Below are 23,440 nucleotides of genomic sequence, written 5' to 3' on the forward strand. Positions count from 1 at the left end.
TTTATGGAAATAAGCACGACTGAATGTGTACTTAAAATGCATAGTAATATATGTTCACATTAATGTACCTGTGACTACATTTTATAGTTATAAAGTCATCATTAGGATTAGGACAAGATGAAGATGAAGAATCACCTTGGGATTCTGAGGTACTGTCTTACACTATTATTATTATCATTACTATTTTAAATATCACCATTGAGTGATGTTAAAATGAAAAAGGTATGCTTTGACTTTACTTTCTCGCCTCTGCATTTCCTCATACAAATCATTTTTTATGGTTTATCCTATAATGAATAAACTAGCTATGTGCGTAATATAATAAGACAGCGTAGTACAATTCTGCTAACTTGCAAGTGTCACTTAAGAAAGTCAGTGTGGAATAGCATAAAACACTAAGGCTTCCAAGTCATAAGGAATCAGTTTGGGTTGTGAAGTTAAGTTCACCTAAAAGCTAAAGAATTATTCCCGGTCAACCTATGCCCAAATGCATGACTCTGTGGTTTTTGTAGATGTGCAAATGTCCTAATGAGTCAGAAAGAAAGATTTTGGATTGTAGGGTGTTTATTTTTTAATAATTTGGAACTTGAAAAGATAATGCCTGGGACATCAAAGTATTATTATATTTGTAATGTCGAATAGATCTGCAAGAAACCGTTCCAATGAAAAAAGACCATAGTGAATAGTAATAATACGTAGGATTATACTAACAGTAATCAGCTGAGCGCTGTTTTAATACAGGACAACTGTCTTGTTCAGTTAAAATAGCATGCATTGAGTGTCTTGATGGCAACCATACTTGTAGTAATAGAAGTACAAAGTAATGATGAGCTGATGCGAGGTGACAGCTGTGGAAAGAGATAAGAAAGGTGTGATCTCCTGATACAGGCAACTGCAGCCTACTGGTCTAGACACTGTGTTTGAGGAAAGAACAGAATGGAATCCTGGATGGGTAACTCAATAGCTACAGAATCTTGGGAATAGTATAAAACACGTAGGCTTCCAAGTCATAAGGAATCGGTTTGGGTTGTGAAGTTAACTTTACCTAAAAATTAAAGTTATTCCAGTTCGAACTATGCCCAAATGCATGACTTTGTGGTTTTTGTGGATGTGTAAATATCCTAATGAAATTCAGAAAGAATTTGGATAGTAGGGTTTGTTTGTAACTTGGAACTAGGAAACATAATGTCTGGGATATCAAAGTATCATTATATTTGTATTGTCAAATAGGTCCGCAAGGACATTTTCTACAGTAGGAAAAGCCTGGTGAATACTAATAATATGTTGGATTACACTAACAACAATTTGGCTGAGTGCTGCTTTAATATGTAACAACTGTCGTGTTCAGTTAAAATAGCAAGCATTGAGTAACTTGATGGCGACCGTACTCGTAGTACTAGAAGTACAATGTAATGATGAGCCAATGTGAGATGACAGCTGTTGAAAAATATAAGAAAGGTGTGATCCTCTGATATAGGCAACTGCAGCCTACTGGTGTAGGCACTGTGTTTGACGATAAGAACACACTAGAATCCTGGATCGGTCACTTACTAGCTGTGGGATCTTGGGGAAACTTCTTTTTAACCTGTCGGATGTCAGTGACCTCATTTGTCGTAATGGTACTTATGCCTACCTTTCAGTATGTGGAATGAACTAATGTGGTAACAAATGTGAAAACACTTTGCGAAGTGTAAAGGGAGCTATAGAAATATAAAATCAATGATCACAGTGGGCCGTAGTGACTTACTAAATGGTGAGGACACTTTCTGTAAACCTGAAGGACAATCAAATGGCAGTAGTGTCAAGAATAGAGTGGAAAAGTTAGAAGGGGCATGTGGATTTCTAATCTGGGGGATTCTAAACTTCAGGAGACTGTGATAGGCGATACCCTGTAGATGTGTAGTGTTTCGGTACTTGAGGCTCTGTTGGTGCGAGCTCAGTGTTTCACCTTGAGTAAATTTCTAGTTAGATACCAGCTTTGTGCTGGGCAGTTAGACACTGAATGGGGAAGTTCAGGGGTTCAGCTGTAGCTGTAGGAGCAGAAAAACAAATGAACAGTCCATTGTAAGTCACTATATCTGGGTCATTTAAAGAGAATGGAGAATGCTGGGTTAGAGAATATTGTCATGGGGGGGGCACGGTTGTAGTTGGAATAGGAGTGGGAGTGCAGTTTCGGTGGTCAGGAAAGATCTTTCTGAGGGTGACAAAAACGGCCAAGTGAAGCATGAGAAGGAGCCAGTCATGTGAAGATCTAGGAGCAAAACCTGCTGGGCAGAGACAACAATGGATCACATCTGTTCATCATTTCATTCTAATGTCTTGGAATGGCCACCAAGCAGGAAGTGGGGTAACCATCATCAAACTGTTTTCATATTTGTTGTTTTGGGTGGAAAAGAAATAAAATGTGCATAGTAAGTGTCTGGTACATTTCAGATGACTATAATAAATAAATGTTCTTATTTTTCCCTGATTAGAAATTATTATACTTTTTTGAAAAGTTGCATAACTATATATAACATTTTTCCTATCATTTATTGAAACACAATTTAATGAAAAGTTTTTCTTATCTCTTTGCCACTTGGTTCAATCATGTTTTTCTATCAAATTTTTTGTCCAATAAGAGTTCGGTTTTTCCTAGCTCTTGTTGACATAGATGAAGTAGGTTCTAAAATGTTCTGTCTAAACTCAACTGGACATACACCAAGGGTTCTTACCATGTCAAGCAAGTATCTTGTTTTAACACTAAAAAACAAATCTGTCATTAGAAATATTTAACAGTTATATCAAGTACACTTATCAAAGTATTAGGTTGTTGTGAAAGTAATTGAGGTTTAAAAGGTTAAAAAAAATTGCAAATCTGCAATTACGTTTGCACGAACCTAATATATGCTTAAACACATATTTTTCAAAAAATCCTTTTCTTGGAGGTGATAACTTTAACATTTTCATCCTGAATTATTAACTAGAGATGGTGTGAAGTGTCCATTAATTACTAATCATCTTGTTTCCTAACCCCTTCAGCCGAGCATTGAAGTGGAAGATCCTGTTCCTAACAGAGCTGTAGGAATGGACGATGTGCAACCCTTCAGACCAGGTACACTGTGTAATACCAATTTAATTTTGGGAAGGAGTACGCAAGGACATTTGACATGCTCACAGTCTTCTATTCAGACTTACTTTCCTTTGTTACAAATTTAATTGAAGTATTTCACATAAACAACGTGATGTCATTGTTGGTATCGATGTTTGAGAAAAAAGACATCGACAGGAATAAGAAAACAAGATTTTAAAAGGGTGACTTCACTAAAATGTTTCTCCTCTTGTTTCGATATCCTAAATGTCCCAGTTTGGAACCCCTGTACTTAATAGGGGTTCTCAGAGGTTAATAATCAAACTGGAAGATACTTCCAGCGTTTCAAATGGTCATTTGAATTTTGACGTTTACCCAAGTAAGCCTCAGTTGCTACCATGTCATTTGTGTTTTAACTTTACTTCCTCTTAGTGTTGTGACACTGATGGTCTTAAGCCAACCAGATGTTCTGCTGAGCAGACACTGGCTATGTGTGTACGTGCGCCTATGGTGTCTTCGATTATTAAAAATGGGAGAAGTAATTAATGATAATGAATATTTGGTAGACACAATCTTTGAAAAAAGGCATTCTGAAGCTTTTGTGCCTTGGGATGCTTTTATGCTATTAAAAATTATTGAGAATTCCAAAGAATATTTTTAAGTCGGTAGTCTCCATAGATAGTTACAATATTAGAAATAAAAACTGAACAATTTAAAATACGAGCACACACAGTCATGCATTGCGTGAGCCATTGGAGCTACGACCCAGTAACCATAGAGCTATGATGTCACCATCAGAGCTGTGATATCACGGCTGTGGAAAACTCTACTGTACACTTAGAAGAGAATGAGAGTGAAAATGGCAAATGACATTCAGTCTTTCTGTGAAAATAGCTTTGACCTTTTCGGGCCCCTCGACTGACAGACCTTGGGACTTCACGGATTCTCACATGACATTGGAAACCACCGTTTTAAATGATGTACGGGCTTCCTGGATGTGAAGTGATAAAAGAGGCTTTAAAGCTTCACTTGTACAGTTGTTGTGGTTTTCTTTCACTTGTCTCATAGATTTAAGCTGAGATTGTGTTTAAAAAGCAAAAGGAAAATGTTTTGTTATGTATTTGTTTTCTGTCTCATGGTGCCCTGTACTCTTTGGAGCTCATGGGGACCCAGTTTGATCCCATTTTTCCTTGGAAACAATAAGGTCGCCCAGGACTGTAATTTGTCATATGAATATCTATTTATCTAAGGTTTAAAAACGAATTCTGAAGATATTGGAGCATTTAGAAAAGACCATTTTCTTATAATAAATAGTTTCTTATTTGAAGTAGTACGATTCATTAAAAGTTTTTGTAAACCCATGTTTGTCATGCATATTTAAACTTAAGTGGTTACACATAACTTTTGACAGTAACAAAAAAAAGCATACCCTGCACCATCTTAACTATTAAGAAGGAAATATTTAATTGGAAACACATTATGTAATAGAAATTGCTGCGTGACAATAGTTAATTAAACTTACCTATGTAAATGGCAAGTGTAGGACACCTAAAATAAAATGTATTCTGAAGGAATAGTGTGTTTGGGGGAAAAGAGGACGTGTGACTGCTTCTCTGAAAAAGGAAGTTTTACAAGATAGTCAACTTTGTGTTATTTTTACATCCTGATAAATGAAAACTTAATCCCAGAATTCAGATTGGGATTCTACTTCTTTGACCTCCAATCATGAAACTGGTCAAAGATGCAGGGATTGGAAAGTTGGTGATAAAAGGCCATTTGCATCACACTCCATGAGCAAAACTCTGTCAGCATCCACAGAGTTTGGACAGATGACCGTAATAGATAAACTAGAGACTCAGATTGTAGGTGTGTTTCTGTTATGTAATTATAGGCTCCATGACTTGAGTGAATCACAGCTACCAGAAAACAGAGAAAGCAAAGAAGGAAATAAAGAAACAGAAAGTGTTCAACTCTAGCCCACCTCTATGTAGGTTGATCGTAGTTCTGACTTTCCAATAGTCATTTTGTGGCAAAATCTACTTCATGTTTACTCTGTTTATGGAACTTAACAGCCAAACAGAATGACTTTTAGCAAGACATTGGCATTCTTCCTGAACCACAATAACATATGGAAATAAGAAAGATAATGAGGTGAAAGCGTGATTTCCTTTAGACTAGTATTTAGCATACTCTGGGGAGTGGGCAGCAGAATTATACTTAGAACATTAGGACCAGATGGGAAAACTTCATAAAGACCTAAAGGTTGCCTAGTGAAACAAAACATAGTTTCTTAGCTTTAGTTTTATATTCTGAATTCAAAAGTATCAGTTAAAACTGTATGTATTGTAAATGAAAAAGCACCTTCCGAAACCAACAATCAAATATTTCTTGGATTTTCTATGGCTTTATATATTTTAGAATTGACTTTCCCAGCAGTGATGGGAATCTCAGCTGTGTCCGCAGTCTGTCTCCTCTTCTCTGTCTTCTTCCTTAAACCCCAGTGCTGAATCCTCAAAGGTGAAAAGAAATTTTCAGAATAGTAGAGGAAAACATTTCAGATATAAGGAAGGGTGTACACTGATAAATGCATCAGAAGTAAGTCATTCTGGAAACAATGAATGACATTGCAGTTGAATCTTAGGGTGTTGTTCAAAAGGTATATTACGAGGTAGAGAACAGAGTATATAGTGCAACTCGATGTGTTTGTACTGCATTTCTAAATTGTAGGGTTTTTTTCTGATTGTTTTTCTATCGATGTTCATTGAATGAATTTGTGGATGAATTTTTGACATGTTTGTATGCCTTTCACTTTGTGACATCTCATATTTCCCAAATGGTTTGTTAGCTAATTAGAAGTGTTAGCTAATTAGAAGTATTTCTTAAGTAAAGTAAATATTCAGGAAAAGATGACGCTTAATTTGAAGTCTCAGTTGATAAGATGTTATTTTCTGTATTTATAAAGATTATAGCTTTTATCTAATTGTTCTAAGTAGTTCGTTTTAACTAATACATAGATTTGTCAGCAGGACAACACCTAGGAATGACATCAGAGGAAGGACAAGCGAGGCTTGATGGAAATGAAAAGAACTACACACATGTATGTGAAATTTAATTTTAAATTTCTAGTATAATATGGTTTTCTGTGCTTTAATAATATAATAGAGTCCAATTGAAATTACCTTCCATGCTAGCCTTTTAGAGTCAAAAGGTCATAACTGAATGATATTTATAACATTTGAACTAGTTACAAAACTTAAAATGTTGTTAGAATCTATAGATATTCATAGCTCAACTTTATCTTTGGATTGAGGCAAAAAAAATAATAATAAAGTCCTGAATGTTGTTTGCTCCTTTAATTTTTATAACTCCCTTAAATAAAAAAGAAAGTAACATCAAATACTGAATCACATGATGAGACAGTTGAAATTATGAACCATGTAAAAATGATGGCCACTGATTCAGGCTCACGTGAAAGGAGTCATGATTTTCAGGGGTTCAAAATGTGCAGTTCCGTATGGCTGGTCACTAAGGCCAAGGTTAGAGATGGATTCTTCCTTGTGACCTCTGTGTAATGGACTCTGCGTCTACATTCAGGGAGAGAATGGGGTCATGCACTCAACTCAACTGCTTTTTAAGAGAATCACATCTTCTCAGGATGGGACCTTTGGTTGTTAGGACACAAACAGTAACTTTCTAATATCTTTCCTTTCAGTGTAGGAAATCAGTAAATATGATTTAATTTTTTGTCTGCTCTTACTAGTGGGTATTGAATAAGTTAGAATTGGATGCAACAGATAATTATATCAATGTATAACACAATGTGTAACACTCATAGTGTATAATGTGAATTAATATTTAGGAATTTACTTCTCTTACTGATTGATGTTAATGATGTGGGCTTCTAATTAAAGTTTGCCTATTCTCCAGTTATTAATCTTTAAAAGATATTCTTAAATTCACTGTAGGGGCTCACTATTTAAGACATGGTGAGGTGAACTATTTTAAATGAGAAAGCCTCTGTGACATTAAAAATCATCTACTGTTTCATTTTTTGGGTGGATTTAACATATAACCAATTGTTTAGTTCAAACAGTGACAAAATTAGTTTTGCGGATTCATGTTTTTCTTCTAATTTAGACTAAGGCAAGTTATTTTTCACTTTCTAATTAAAGTCCGATAATTTGGGAGTAAGTAAACGTAGATTAAGATTTTTAACAGTTAAATTTTAGTTATATTCTAATTTTTCTTTGTTCATATTCGATTCTCTAGGTTGTACAAGAGGAAAACAACACTCAGAGGCCACTTTCCCGAGAACAGGACAACAAAATATTACATGACACAGTTCTGACCAATTGCCTTCAACAACAAAAGGAGACAGAAATAAATCTTAAGAAAATGAATTCTGAGGTATTTTGTTTAGTCATTTTCAAATATGTGTGTATGTACATATTTTAAAAACCAATGTTGTACATATGGGAATTGTAGAGGATTTTAAAAGTGTGTGTGTGTGTGTGTGTGTGTGTGTGTGTGTGTGTGTGTGTATTTTAGGGAGAGTGACATTTTTGGTCCATTGCAATAAATTATATTCTTGATTGAAATCCTTTTATGTCCAACAGTCAAGTAGTGACGTTCCCAATGTGTCATCTAAAGGGGAGGTTTTCAATACTTTTTACAGGGATCGATGAGCTTTCTACAATCTCAAAACTATTGTTACTAATAACAGAAGTTTCAATTTGAGGCAGTGATTTCATCCCCTTGCTGTATTAGTAGAGAGGTCAGTTTTCACTTCCGCTGATTGTAAGGAGTAGAAGTATAGCCAGTGCAGAGACCATCTTTTAGATCTCATTCTCCTACTTTTGAGAAAAGGAACAATTTGTTCCAAGTAGAGTCCTATTTCAGTGCTAGGAACTTTTGAAGAAAATTGTATGCCATGATGCATACTTAGTGATAATTTATTGGTGAGTGTTTTATTCAAAGAAGTCAGTGTGTTTTCCCCTATTTCTCATTTATTTCTCCTTTAAACATTATGAAAAGGAAACAACACTTAAGCAGCAGCAAATATTTTCTAACAATAATTTTCTATTTTCTAAGAAGAGCTCTATAATTTTTAGCCTATTTACCCTGAGTTTTTTTTGAAATCTAAGGCTTCTTTTGAATTTATATATTTACACTAGAAGAGCAGCAAGCACCCTATTGTAGAGTCCAAAGTCCTGGGAAAAAATCCTGAACTTGCTCATCTTTGTAATCATTCTATTTGAAATTGTGATAACGAAGAGTTCATTGATGTATAAAGAAGTGCTTAGCGTAATGCCTAGATTTATCAGTGATTAGTAGATTTCATCTTACAACTGACTCTGAAAATATTAGAAAAGTAGAATATCTTTTGAGTATTCTTGGGAAAAAAAATTCTAGGAAATGTAATCAGTCCAAATGTATGCAGAGTGAATACTCTTACTGTGGGATAGGTGTATATTCACACGGTGACCTCTATTTTAAAATGTAGTCAGACTTCTTAATCTTCTATTTGATGCCTTCTGGGTTTGCTGCCTTTCCAGTTCTGAGACTCTTAAAATTCTCTGATGATTTTAAAATTCTCTTTTTCACTTTCATGGATTCAGCATCTTATATTATTATTTTTTTAACTTTGGGGAATTTATGCTCGTATAAAGTTGGAGGTTTGGATTCAGCATTGTATTTTTACAGTGGGATATCCACGTACTGCAACCTTTTCATTATATAAACACTTAGGTTCTTCTTTAATTTCAGAGGATATCATGATATGTCATTTCATTGAGTGCTAGCTACAAGTCTCCTTTGTTTTACTTAGGATTCTGAGAGTTACGAAAAAGCAAAAGACATGTTGCATGAAAATCACGTGTTGCAGGATGAAATCGCCATACTAAGACTACAAAGGGACACACTCATAACTCAGAAGCAGGAAATGGAAAAAAAATACTTTGAGGACACTGCAAATGTAAAAGAAAAGAAGGACCGTCTTCAAAAGACAATAAAACAGAATGACGAAACGCTAACAGAAACAGTATTTGAATATAACAGACAGCTTAATGTCCCAACAGCTGAGAATACAATGCTGAACTCTCAACTGGAGAATGAAAGACAAAGCAAAGAAAGATTGAAAACAGAAGCGGAATCCGACCATCATCATGAGTTTAGTAAGCAATTAAGACCCCTACAAAATTCTTTCCAGGAATTAAGAGATAAATGCTTGCATTTCGTGGACAACATCGGGTTTGCTATGTGTAACCTAAAAGAAAACAGTGAGATTCATTCTCAGCAACTTCCTAAAGCTGGAAGTAAATCCAATAGCTTAGACACTGAGCTCCCTCACGCAAGATATGATGTCAGAGAAAGGACATTGGTTTCTGAACCTGTACTGAAAGACCTAAACCAAACTCAGTGTCAAGAGGAGGAAATTGAACACATGAATCAAAGGGAACCAGAAAAATTGAACCCGTATACTGGAAAGCTGGAATCCCTAAAGGAGGAAAGATCTGACCTACAGAGTGGAAACATGCTTCTTCGAAGGCAACTGGATGATGCATTCCACAAAAGTGACAATAATGAAAAGTCAGGAATGAATATTGAAGAGCAGCTTCAGGGGCTTAGAACAGTGCGTCAAGCTGAATGTGAAAAACAAGATCCAGTGGTGAAAGAGAGCCATAAGGAGTTAGTCAGCAAATTGAATCACTTGAAAGGAAGAATGTGCCAGTATGAAAACGATAAATCAGAAAGAGAGGTAAGTATCCAGAAAGATAGTTTTCACATTTCCTGAAAGAAAATTCAATGTTCAAATATTTGATGATGGCTAAATGTTGAATCTAGCAGAATATTAAAAATATATAGATTACAAATGTATTTGCTCTAACAGCTTAAAAGCATACATTGTATCCAGCAAACAAAACTTAGACCTGTGAGGTGCTTTACTTTGAGTAAAGGCATTGTGTTGACTATGAAATTTTAAGGTATAAATTGTTATTAGATACATATTGATATGAATGATTTAGTCTTATACTGCTACAATAATAATTTTCATCTTTCTGTTACCACATTGTAATACCATTATGAAGCAGATAAATGGAAATGCTCCTATGCAAACTGAGTTTTTAGAGATAGAGGTTCAATTAAGTGGATTACCTAGAGAGTTAATTCTAGATTTCCCACATGAACTGAAGTGTAGATGCTGTCCCTTTCCCTCAGTAGTTTCTTCCACATTTTAGTTGGTATAATTTTGTTTTTATTCATGTCAATTTGATATAAATTGGAACTATTTCAGTCTCAAATAATGTATTCTTAGGACCTGTGACCTCTTTAAAGGCAGCTAATTTTTCATTAAATCATAATTTGGGACAAATGTGAGGAGTTTTATCAAAACTCTACTTGATTTAATCTTCCCATTGCTATCTATAATTGTCCTTGAATATTTTTACAAATTCATTTTTCTCATCGCAAGGCCCATTTACTATCATTTGGACATAAGTTTGTCCATTTCAAAGAGAATTTAGCAGTCTCTGATTTATTAATTTGGCACTGGGTCTCCATTTTCAGACGAGTGAGGGGAGGCAGGATTCATGTGTAGCAGGAAGGGAGGTCCAGGCCATGAAGACCACTGGAATGAGTTTGCTTTTCTTCTAAGATACAGGAATCTGTTGGAAGGTTGTGAGCAGTGGACTGCATATGTGAGGACCTGTGAAGTCAATTTAAGCCTGTGATAAAAAAAGGGGGAAAACATTCCACAATGTATACTTGACGACCGCTAGTCCCACCGACATACCAATTTCCCCTTGAGATGTCAGTAGATTGTTAAGCTCTGCGGCTTCATCAGGGGAAGTGGAGAGTGGGGCTGAATCTGTTGTTCAAGTAACCTTCGTAATAGTGAGTGGGCAGCAGGATAACACCTTCTGTGTCTTACCCAGATTCAGTAGACAGAATTGTGTCCAAAAGAAGAAAACAAGGTGAACTGATGCATGGGGTGATCTTTTTCGAGTTACATATTATATTAATATGTTAGAGTTAGCAAATTTTAACATAATTTAATAGATGTGATTATAAGATCACTAACAGAATCATCTTTCTAGATGCTTGGGAGACGATTTCAACAAGAGCTACCTGACTCCACAAAAAAACTGTCTATGTCAGAGGCTTCACTGGAGGATAGATCACGTTACCGTATGAATTCAGAAGCTGAGACACAGGATTTCAAGACATTAGAGCATATCAGGAGTCAGGTATGTGTGAAATGTAACCTGTCAACAGTTCATCTATAGTTGATTAATATAAAGTGTTTTAAGACCCTGATTTTCAAGGGCAGCTTTCTTTTGTGTTTTCGGTGTAATTAATTTATTATAATTTTATTATCTTTATAATGCACTTCTTCCTTAAACTCTGGCTTCCATCCTGCTATTTGCAACGTATGTTTTTTCTTATATCTATACCCTTGGTAACGTTGAGAAATAGGCAGCATTCCTCATAGAAATTGAGAGACTTTCTTCCTACTAAACAATATTTTGTAGTGATATCTCCATTACCAGGATGAAGCAGCCATTTAAAATCAGAAGATAATGCTTACTAGAACGATTCAGAAATTTGTCTTATTTCTTATCATCACTTTTGTAAATGGTTACAGCATTGGTATATATTTCATGGACTTCAAACTAACTTGTACAGAAAGTTCAGTATACAAACCAGTTGAAGTAGGCATTTCCTTCATTTTGTTTTCATTTTTGAAATATTGTAAAAGTGTAGAAATATGTTGATCATTATAGTATGCACACCCACAATAGAGAATTAAGAAAATAATCCAGATTCACTATATTTGTGTGTTTTTTAATCTTCATTGGGATGCAATCCCCATATCATATTTCACCATTTAAAATATACAATTCAATATCTCTTGTTACATTCAGAGAGATGTGGAACTATCACCACAATTATAGAACATTTCCATTACCCCCAAAAGAAACCCCACATCCCTTAGCTGTCACCCTATCTTCCTGTCTCTCCCAGCCTCAGGCAACCACCAATCTACTTTCTGTCTCTGTAGATTTGCCTACTTTGGATATTTCATGTAAATGGAATCACACGATGTGAGGTCCCTTGTGACTCGCTTCTTTCACGTAACATCACGTTTCCAGGGTTCCACCGTGTTGTAGCACACATCAGTTGTGAGCTATTTCTTCCTATTGCCCAATGTTGCTTCACCTTGTGGACAAAATACTTACCCATTCATCAGCTGATGGAACTTTGTGTTGTTTCCACTTTTTGGCTGTTAATAATTCTGCTATGAACACGAGTTTACAAGTTATGGTGGGAGCCAGTGTTTTGATTTCCCTGCCCCCGGATTTCTGGCTCCCAATCTGGCCTCTCCATGAAGCTTTCTCTGACTGTTTGAACTCTCATTGAACCCGTGTTCCTCAGCACTTGTCGGATAGTCTGTGCAGAGCAATCAAGCCCTAAATTTGACATAGTTTCAATTTTTCATGAGAGAGAATTCTGTCTTTCTAAGTATAAGTTTGTCTAAGGGGAAATAGTATTTGATGTGATGGCACCTATCCTTGCATAAATTGAAAATGTTTTCTTCAACAGTTGTTAGGATAAAATTAAATATTTTATACCAAACCAATACTTCCCCTTGGAGACATTGATATAATTAAACTTTTATTCTGAAAATATTTCTCACAATTATATATAAAACTGAAAGCACATCTCCAATAGAAAATTGTTCAGTGAAATGCTCATGTTCCCCCTGTCCATAAAAATAAAAAACTGAAATAAAAGGGAGCCAGCCCTTCCTGTCTGCAGCCAGCCAGGGTGTACAGGTCGATAGCACATTCTAACTACAGCTCGGAGGACGGCTTTTCTGATCTGCCAGAGCGTGCTGCTTCCATCTGCTCCTCTGAGTTCTGACACATCCCCACAGAACCAGTTGCTGGGAAGGAATTGATTTGGAAAGTTGGCTTTAGCACTAGAGTCCGTTATTTCCATATCAGTGGCTTTACCCTGCCTCTCACGGTCATATAAATTGTATGCTCAATCCAGGAGGTGGTATTTGCATTGTAGTCCATACTCATTATGGACTACACTGAGTGTACATAGGAACGTATACATTATTACAAGCAGAGAAAATGTACTGTTGGCTCTTGGAATTGGTAAAAGGATTTTAGTACTGGGGTTATATTCTGGGCTTAATGCTCCCCATTTTTTGACATTGCTGATAGTTTGATGAATGATTTCAGTGTAACTGGTGTAAGAGACCACTTCCATTCGCATCCCATCTGTGTAAAATATCAAATTTTATTAGAACCTAAAATACAGCAACAATAATGCTAACTGCAAACCCTTTGATTTTACTGTGTGCCATGTCCTTTTCTATTACATATGTTCCCTAATTTAATCTTCCCAATATCCCAGTGAGGTAGATGCCACTATTGTCTCATTTTATACATGAAGAAACTGAGACCCAAAAAATTTAAGTATTTTGCTCAAGGTCACCCAGCTAATAACTGGTGGACTTGGGATAAAAACCCAGGCATTTTGGCTCTTATTTAGTTACTGCCCCTCAAACTATTCCATGACTATCTGACTGCCCCCAAGAGTAGCCTGTTAACTTTCATAATCACTGGACTAGCCTGGTAATTCACTTATGTGAATATTTAAAATTAGAGTTGATGGGATGCTTGGAATACAGTATGTTTGATTTCTTGGGTATTTGTACCACAAGGTATGATAATTGTGAGAACTCATTCAAGGAAAAGTGCTCCATACCTCGTTGCTGAATATCACTGCGGTCACAAAGCTCCCTTTGGGAAGCTCTGCACCAATGCCACCGCCTAGTTCACAGTTCAAAGCACTTCTGGAACTCTTTTTCTGGAATGGCCATCATTGCTGTCATCATATTACCCTTGATGTCCTGAATGTCATCAAATAGTCTTCCTTTCCATATTTTCTTTATCTTTGGATAATGACATATTTAGTCACTGGGGACCAGATCAGGTGAGTAGGGAGGGTATTGCAATACAGTTATTTGTTTACAGGCTAAAAACTCCCTCAGACACAGTGCCCTGTGAGCTGGTGCATTGTCGTGATGCAAGAGCAATGAGTTGTTGGCTAAAAGTTCAGGTCGTCTTAACTTTTTCACACAATCTTTTAAGCAATTCCAAAGAGTAAACTTGGTTAACTGTGTGTCCAGTTGGTAGAAATTCATAATGAACAGTCCCTCACATATATATAAAAAAAGGGGAGCAACATCATTGCAACAGGTTTGCGAACTTAATTGTCAGATGTCATAGATCATCAGTAAACATAACTTTTTCTTTATTTTAGCTGCAAGAAGCAGGAGCTCGACATCCAGAGGATGCACGATGCACTGAGAAGATGCAAGATCACGTGCAAAAGTATAAGTTAAAGCAGCACAGAAAATAACTTGAGTATTTATAAAGCAGATGTGTAGTGTAGTATGACCATTAGATCAGTTATAACAATAAACACATGAGTGTGAACCTGGGTCAAAATGTCAGCTTTGAGCTACCTTGAAAAGAATAATTTGTGTACATTATCTCTAATTTTGCACATTATGCAAAATTCACAACTAGAAAAATAGCACAATTGCCAAATCATGCGCTTTTCAAATTGTAAGATTTTATGTAGTTGCACCATAGATATTTGTTCAGTGATTATGTGGTATGCTTTAAAGTCAATGTGTGAGAATAATTATGTCAAAATATTCACTTTAGGCTTAAAGCTGAAAATACTGACCTAATACTGACAATTCAAAAGCTAATGGGCATAATCGAACAACTTCACAGGCACCTGTCAGGTACAAGTTTGGTAAGTGAATCTCTTCATTTCTGTCATACTGCAAAGGAATTTCTATGTCTGTCATAGTACCATATAAGGATATTTTAGACAATAAGAACAGTCTCATTAATAAAAGTACTGTATTCATGTTGATACTACTTGCTGGGAGTAACGTAATTCCTCTCCACAGAGAAAGAAATCTCAGTTCATAAAATTAATGATTTTTGTAGTAAGATTTTTATAGAAAAAGATTGTGATAGTCTAAAGGCAATATTTGACATACACCATGTTTCAATTATCCTTTCGTTTGTCCAACATTTGGGTTTTTCCAACTGTTGGCTATTGCTATTTATGCTGCCACAAACATCGGACTACAAATATCTGTTTGAGTCCAGGCATTTGAGTAATGATTTGATCCAGAATTCTAAATTTCCCTTGAAATCTAAACCCTTTAGTGAGATTTGGAGAATGAATTACTTTTAATGTTCTAATTTGTTTTCTTCATCATTAACGAATACTGGGTCATTAGGCAAATGTTTCCTGAAAAGAATATACTTTTCTCCTTGTTGGATTTTGAAAAAGAAAAGAGATGGCAGTGTAAAAGTAGAAATGAATGCCCAATCAAGTCCTTACATAGTAACATAGTGCTTCTAGCTTTGCAAGTTTAGAAACTAATCTTTTTCCACTCACTTGAGTTAATCATACGCTTTTAAAGATTGAACAGTTCGATGTCAGAAAAGATTGATGTGTCATCCAGGATGACAATTTCCTGATGGACAGTGAAAAACGTGTCACTATCTTTCCTAAGCAGAGCAACATTCCTCTGCCATCCTCCTGTCCTCTGTAGGAGAGGCTCCCTAGGATTTCTCATCATAAGATCGCATTGTGACCCCTGAGGTGGACCAATGACATAGATGTACCTTCCAGCTGGTGTCTTTCAGTCACAGTAGCCAGGTCTAAGCAATTTCATTAGACAGTCATGCCCATCAAGGGAAACAGAAGATTGTTCTGATGGTCCTTCTTGTGGCCAAAGAAACTTTGAAAAAAAATTTTTGTCTAGACTTCTTGTCAATTAAGTCACATTATGTTGCTAACATACTTTTCATATGAGTGACATGATAATGTGTTGATAAGGAGTCTTACATGAATGTGAGTTCCATGAGTTGTCACATCACAGCTTTATAGAGAAATCTATTATATTAAGGTATCAAAAATTGAAAAATTGGGGATTTGTGGTCGAGATAGCAGAGTAGGTAAATGCCATGCTTGCCTCCTCTCACGACCACATCAAAATTACAACTAAACTACAGAACAATCATCACTGAGCATCACCTGAAGTCTAGCTCAACCAAAGTCGTCCTACCTCTAGGGACATACAGAAGAAGTCACCTCGAGACTGGTAGGAGGAGCAGAAAAACAGAACGAGCTGATGCCAGACCCTTGTGCTACTGTCAGAAGTCTAGAGGGATATCTTGCTTGTCGAGGTCCACTAGGGGTGTGAGAGGTCCCAGCTCCACACCAGGCATCCTAGCCCAGGATTCCAATGCTAGAGAGAGATGTCCCCATAGCTTCTGGCTGTGGAAACCACTGGTCATTCTGGTTGGGTGAGATGAAAAGGGTGGCTAGAGTCCCAGTTGATTCTTTTATAGGGCTTGGAATGGGCTTACTAACTGACAGATTCATTTGCCCTGAACTCTAACACTGGGCAGTAGTTCAGGGATATAAGGGGAGGAACTAAGTTTTTTGCCTTTAGGGTGATGGCTGGAGGGGAGCTTCTTCCCACACAGAGGTGCTTGTGGAATCCATTGTTTCTGTACTGATCCATCACCTGTTGCAGTGTGAGACATAGACGGCCTCCATCTCTTGAGTCTACATCAACCTGGCTAACACTGTCCACCCCACCCTGGTGATTCCCTGAGAACCTGCCCCACCTAACTTGAGAGCCAACCCAAGCTTCTTCCAGTGACTTTTCCAAAAAAAAAACATCCTGTCTTGGCTCATGCTGCAGACTTGCCTAAAATCTCTCAAAGGTTCACAAAACCTAAACAAGCGTTATGTGGCCTCAGCTGTCCTTTACTTCTTGCTGTGTAGACCCAAGATGGCACTAATGGAAGCTGGCTGTGGTTCATAACTGGAACTCTTGAGGCACCTCCAAAGCCGGTGCAGGTGGCGCCATCTGCATACTGCTTTGTGGTCAAGCTAGGTGGCCCTCTGCAGGACATAGGCTGCGGCTGAACTAGGCCTGTGGCCGGGCCACTTCTAGGAGTCCCTAGGGCTGACATACCTGGTGGCCATCTTTGGACAGAGCAGGAGCATCACCGCTCTGGTGCCTCCCAGAAAGACACAACCAAAGTGTACACAGGGCAGACACCAGTGCCCTGCTAAAGCAAATCCTGCTCTATAGGGGCAGCCCCTGCAAAACAGCTCCTCCACTGTAGTCGTGGTCAGTCCTCACAACCACACAGTCTGAGCATCAATACCTCCCATTGACATGCCAACAGCAGCCAAGGCTGCACTACAACAGGAGAGCACAGAGGACTCACACAAGGGGCAGAGCTGCCGCCCCCGGCTCTGGGTACCAAGGAGGCTGTGCCACACGGCCCCACAGGACACCTACTATATAAGGCCACTCAAATAGGCCTGGGAGACACAGCAGTCCTACCTCATACACAGAAACATTCAGAAGGAGGGAGCCAACATGGGGAGTCAAAGAAACATGCCAAATAAAAGAACAGAAGAAACCTCCAGAAAAATACTGAGCAAGATAGAGACAAGCAATCTATCAGATGCAGAGTTCAAAACACTGGTTATTAGGATGCTCAGGGACCTCAAGAAGAACTTCCACTAAGACATAGGAAACATAAAAATGAAGATAGAAAACATAAAAATGAACCAGTCATAAGTAAAGAATAAAATAACTGAAAAAGCGAATGTCTTAGAGGGAATGAAAACTGACTAGATGAAGCAGAGAATCGAATGAGTGATTTAGAAGATACGGTAGCAGAGAATACCCAGTCAGAACAGCAAAAAGAATCCAAAATATGAGGACAGTTTAAGGGACCTCTGAGAATGTCAAGCATACCAACATTATCATATGGGGTACTACGAGAAGAAGAAATGAAGGAATTCGAAATGTACTTGATAATGACTGAGAACTTCCCTAACTTGGTAAAGGAAATGGACATATAAGCCCAGAATTTCAAAGAAGATGAGCCCAAACAGGCCCATACCAAGATACGTCATAATTAAATGCCAAAGTTTATAGGCAAATAAAGACTTTTTAAAACAGCAAGAAAAAAGCGGTTAGTAACCTGTAAAGGAGCACCCATAAGACTAGCAGGTGATTTCTCAAGAGCAACTTTGTAGGCCAGAAGGGATTGGCACAAAATATTCAAAGTGATGAAAGACATGCCTACAACTAAGATTTCTTTACCCAGCAAAGCTATAATTTAGTATCATAGGACAGATCAAGAGCTTTCTGGAGGAAAAAAAAAAAAAACTGAAGGAGTTCATCAGTACCAAACCAGTATTACAAGGAATATTAGAGGGACTTCTTTAAAAGTAACAAAAAAGGAAGAACAAAAACATCAATCATAAAATAGCAGTAACTACATATCTATGCACAATCACTTTATGTGTAAATAGATTAAATTCTCCAATCAAAACACAGGGTGGCTGAAAGGATAAGAAAATAAGATCCTTACATATGCTCCCTACAACAGACTTGCTTCAGATCAAAAGACACAGAGACTGAAAATAAAGGGATATTTCATGAAAACAAAATAAAATTTAAAAAGCTGTGGGAGCATAAATATGGACAGATAATTTTTGACAAAGAAGCTAAAAACATACAATGGACGAAAGACAGCCTCTTCAATAAATGGTGCTGGCAGAATTGGATAGCTACGTGCAAAAGAATGAAACTGGACTGCTATCTGTCACCATGTACCAAAATTAATTCAAAATGGATCAAAGACTTAAGCATAAGACCGGACACAATAAACTGCATTGAAGAAAACATAGGTACTAAACTTATGGACCTTGGGTTCAAAGAGCATTTTATGAATTTGACTCCAAAGGCAATGGAAGTAAAAACTAAAATAAACAAATGGGATTATATGAAACTGAAAAGCTTCTGCACAGCAAAAGAAACTATTGACAAAATAATGAGGCAACCAACTGAATGGGAGAAGATTTTCGCAAAGAGTTCCTCTGATAAGGGGCTAATATCCAAAATATACAAGGAACTCATGAAACTCAACAACAAAAAAACAAACAACCCAATTGAAAAATGGACAGAGGACCTGAAGAGACATTTCTCCAAAGAGGATATACAAATGGCAAATAGACATATGAAAAAATGCTCAACATCGCTAATCATCAGAGAAATGCAAATGAAAACCACAATGAGATATCACCTCACCCCAGTCAGAATGGCTTTCATCAACAAAACAAATAGTAACAAGTGTTGGAGAGGCTGTGGAGAAAAAGGAACTCTCATACACTGTTGGTGGGAATGCAGACTGGTGCAGCCGCTATGGAAGGCAGTGTGGAGGTTCCTCAAGAAATTACGAATAGAATTACCATATGACCCAGCAATCGCTCTCCTGGGTATCTACCCCAAAAATATAAAAGCATTTCTCTATAGAGACACGTGTACGCCAGTGTTCATTGCAGCTTTGTTTACTGTGGCCAAGACATGGAAACAACCAAAATGTCCTTCGATAGATGAATGGATAAAGAAGTTGTGGTACATATACACAATGGAATACTATTCGGCGTTAAGGAAAGATGATATAGGAACATTTGTGACAACATGGATGGATCTCGAGAGAATAATGCTAAGTGAAACAAGCCAGACAGAAAAAGCAGAGAATCCTATGATTTCACTGATATGTGGTATATAAACCAAAAAGAACAAGACAAACAAATGAGAAACAAAAACTCATAGACACAGACAATAATTTAGTGGTTACCAGAGGGTAAGGGGGTGGGGGGTGGGTGATGAGGGTAAAGGGGATCAAATATATGGTGATGGAAGGAGAACTGACTCTGGGTGGTGAACACACAATGGGATTTATAGACGATGTAATACAGAATTGTACACCTGAAATCTATGTAAATTTACTAACAATTGTCACCCCAATAAAATTAATTAAAAAAAAAAAGCTGTGGGAGCAATACTTATATCACACAATATAGACTTTTAAACAAAGGCTATCACAAGAGTTGAAGAATGACCCAGATATCCCACTTCAGAGTATTTATCCAAAGAAACCGAAAAATGCCAATTCGAGGCGACGTGTACATCAATATGTTCACTGCAGGATTCTTTACAATGGCCAAGATGTGCATGCAGCCTATCAATGGATGAATGGATAAAGAAGAGATGATACATGTATGCAATGGAATATTGCTTGGCCACAGAAGGAAATGGGCTCTGGCCATCTGTGGCGGTGTGGATGGACCTGGAGAGTACAGTGCTGAGTGGAGTGTGTCAGACCGAGAAAGATGCACTGTGATTGTGCTTCTAAGTGGGATTTAAGAACAGAACAAACAAACAGAAAAAAGTTCATACATACAAAGAACATTTTGTTGGTTGCCAGCTGGAAGGGGGTTTGTGAAGTGGGTTAAAAGGGGAGAGATTAAAAAGTACAAATTGGTTGTTACAAAGTAGTCATGGGGATCCAGGGTATAGTATAAGGAATGTATTAATGATATTGCAATAACAACACATGGCATCAGATGAGTACTAGATAATTTAGGGTGATAGATGGGAGAGGAGTTAGGAGCAGGGCCGAAAAGGTGAAGGGGTTAAAAAGTACAAATTGGTAGTTACTAAATAGTCATGGGGATGTAATGTAAAGCATAGGGAATATAGTTAATACTATGACAATAACTATGTATAGTGCCAGGTGGGTACTGGATGAGTCAGGGGAATCACTTTGTTAAATTACTTAAATTCTAACCACTATGCTGTACACCTAAAATTAATATAAAATAATATTGAATGTCAAAAAATTGAAAAATTTGTAAGCACACCCAAAACTGATTAAGCTTATACCAAAATAATGAGGGACGATAGGTTCCTAGGGGAAGTAATTAGGATCTCGACAGAATTATCAGCCACCATAAGGTCTACCCTGTAAATCAAAAGTTTAATTACGACAGGTTTCAACGAATTCGATCAATAGCCCCCCAGGTGAGAGAGTACCTGGGTTAAGATATTTGATTCACACAATGTGAGAGGAAGCATCTGGACTGGGAAGAAAGGATAGCTCCAACTGACTTAAGCTGTCAAACAAGATGGTGGAGTGTACTTGCAAAAGGAATTTCAGAACACTTCCATAGGTCAGGTCAGGTCCCAAGGAATAGGAAGTTATTCAATAGAGCAAACAAAAATGGAAAGGCGAATAGTAGATAATGTGAACCTTAAGAAAAAACTTATGCATTCTGAGAGAAAAACAGGACAAAGTATGCTGGTCAACATCCTAAGGGTGAGGAGCTGCCAAGAACTGAAAATAACGCTATGTTCACAGTAACAGTGATAAGAATCCCCATGAAATGTACCAGATGAGCTGATCCACAGCAAGTCATGGTTTATGAGTGTGTGGTTGAGGGACACTGTCTATGAGGAGCTTGAGGGGAAAAAGGAAAGTACAGATGACCTCAGTAAAGGGGTCAAGGCTGCCACTGTAGATGAGGGAATGTGGTTTGAAGCACTGGGATTTAAGGAGCTGAGAGCATTTAAAAAGAGGAATAGAAAAGGGTCAAGGCCTGACCACCAGGACTGCTGTTTAGAGATGAGTTGGGCTGAGAAGACTATAGAAAGGGTGTGGGCATCCTTATCAGTTGCTGCTGAGAAGTAAAGCAGGACAAGGACTAAAAGAGATTACCCTGAAAAATGTTTTCGCGCAATTATAAGGACAGAAAGTCAGGCTCTCATGTAAAAGAAGAGAATAAGTGGCGAAAATATGGACCTGGGGATGAGACCACATATTAAAGAGGGTTAGAGTCTAAGGAGAAAAACAGGATGACAGAAAAAGTTACAGGAATCAAGAAAAAGTTATGTTTTTACATAATATAGAGAAGATAAACTTTAAAGAGAAAAATATTTACTAGAAAAGGAGAAATTGAAACCTATGGAAGAACGCTTACAGAGAATGAGAGTCTTCATCTGATGCTCATGTCAGATTATCACAATGTAAGGGGGACTGCACAGGAAGTTTTCAAAGATTATCATACGAAAATGTGATTCCATAAACCCTGTAAAATCTTGAAATGTTGATGAAAATGTCTCTGGGAGCATTTCTTGAAACTAAAATGTAAAGAGAACCACTATTTAAATCTATTCTTTAACACTTAGTATTTTTACATGTAAAAGCCTCTGTTTTTAAGAAAGTTTGGCAATTTAAATTCCAGGAAACCAATGATGACACTGTAAAATCCATTTCAGCTGCTTTAAGAAATGTCATTGTTTTTGAACTCTGTCCTTATTGGCATCAGGTCTACAACTACATTTTATACACCTGTGTACACATATTACTCATGAGCTCATGAGGAATCATATTTTAAAGAAAGAAGAGTGAGTCTCTAGATTTTTAAAATTAACTTTCTTTAAAAATGTTTTCCAAAGTCTGAGGATGAAAAGGAACAATTAAAGTACTATGAGAAGTTAGAATCTCTGCAATATAATATGAATCAACAAAAGAAGAAAAATGATGAATTAGAGACAGAGGTTACCAGGTAAGGTTTTAATATTTCAGATCATGTCAACCATTAATTACTATTTCATTATAATTCTTACTTTATGAAAACCTAAGTACAAATGTATTTCATACCTGTAATTTTCATAATTAAAAAAGCTATCCTACTTACAAATTTACATCAGAAACTCACAGCATAGTCAAACTTGTGTGAATGCCAAAATATTATACCTACTTTTGAATGATTCCTAAAACTATAATGACCGTGTCTTTTGCATATACTGTCAACTGCACTCTTCCTGGTCTCCCTTGAATCTTTATTTCTGCAGGATGTCTGTGCTCTCTTTGGTAATCTTTCCTTCTTTTCGTAGTGTTCTTGCCTTCAGCATTCTAACAGTTTAATGTCTAAAAACCTATCTGTGGTATTGTTTAACAACATCAGAATTGTTATTGATTTGGCTTCTATGTTCTTTCTACTTTTTTGTCAGTTATAAAATATGTCATACATACCAAACCATATGTATAACTTAAAAAAGAATGAGATGAGTAATCATCTCACTCAAATAATAATGGAATCTTTCCCAACGTCTGGGAAGCCCGCACGTGGCTTGCTTTCTGTTTACTTGCTGCTTACTGAATGAAGTTCTTTCTCTGATTCTCCTCAGTGTTTTTTCTCCCATGTCACTGTCTTTCTCTGCATTGTTTTGTATTCTCATTTTGTTAACTTTGTGCTAGCAAAGATCTCTTCGTAAAACAGACTCGAAGAGACTGTGACACATTATCTCTCCAATTTCCTTTCTTCTAAAGCCCTGCCCCTTTCCTTTCCCCTCCACTCAGACTTCAGATTTTT

The 23,440-nt window shown here is 37.0% G+C and overlaps 1 long non-coding RNA gene across 2 annotated transcripts in view; it reads left to right on the plus strand.

Moving 5' to 3' along the window:
- The window catches only part of LOC308495586, a 34,580-nt gene extending 11,993 nt beyond the window's left edge, over positions 1-22,587 (plus strand). Inside the window, exons 6-14 of one of the 2 annotated variants that reach the window (XR_013993009.1) lie at positions 88-149; positions 3,022-3,094; positions 6,097-6,167; positions 7,340-7,477; positions 8,898-9,827; positions 11,167-11,316; positions 14,411-14,481; positions 14,821-14,914; positions 22,521-22,587. This is a non-coding gene — a long non-coding RNA (uncharacterized lncRNA). Of the gene's footprint in view, positions 1-87; positions 150-1,474; positions 3,095-6,096; positions 6,168-7,339; positions 7,478-8,897; positions 9,828-11,166; positions 11,317-14,410; positions 14,482-14,820; positions 14,915-22,520 lie in introns of those variants that run through there. The other variant, XR_013993010.1, reaches the window with a different exon arrangement.
- Positions 22,588-23,440: the final 853 nt, after the last annotated feature.

This window comes from Rhinolophus hipposideros, assembly GCF_964194185.1.
Source record: "Rhinolophus hipposideros genome assembly, contig: HAP1_SCAFFOLD_112, whole genome shotgun sequence".
Taxonomy (NCBI): domain Eukaryota; kingdom Metazoa; phylum Chordata; class Mammalia; order Chiroptera; family Rhinolophidae; genus Rhinolophus; species Rhinolophus hipposideros.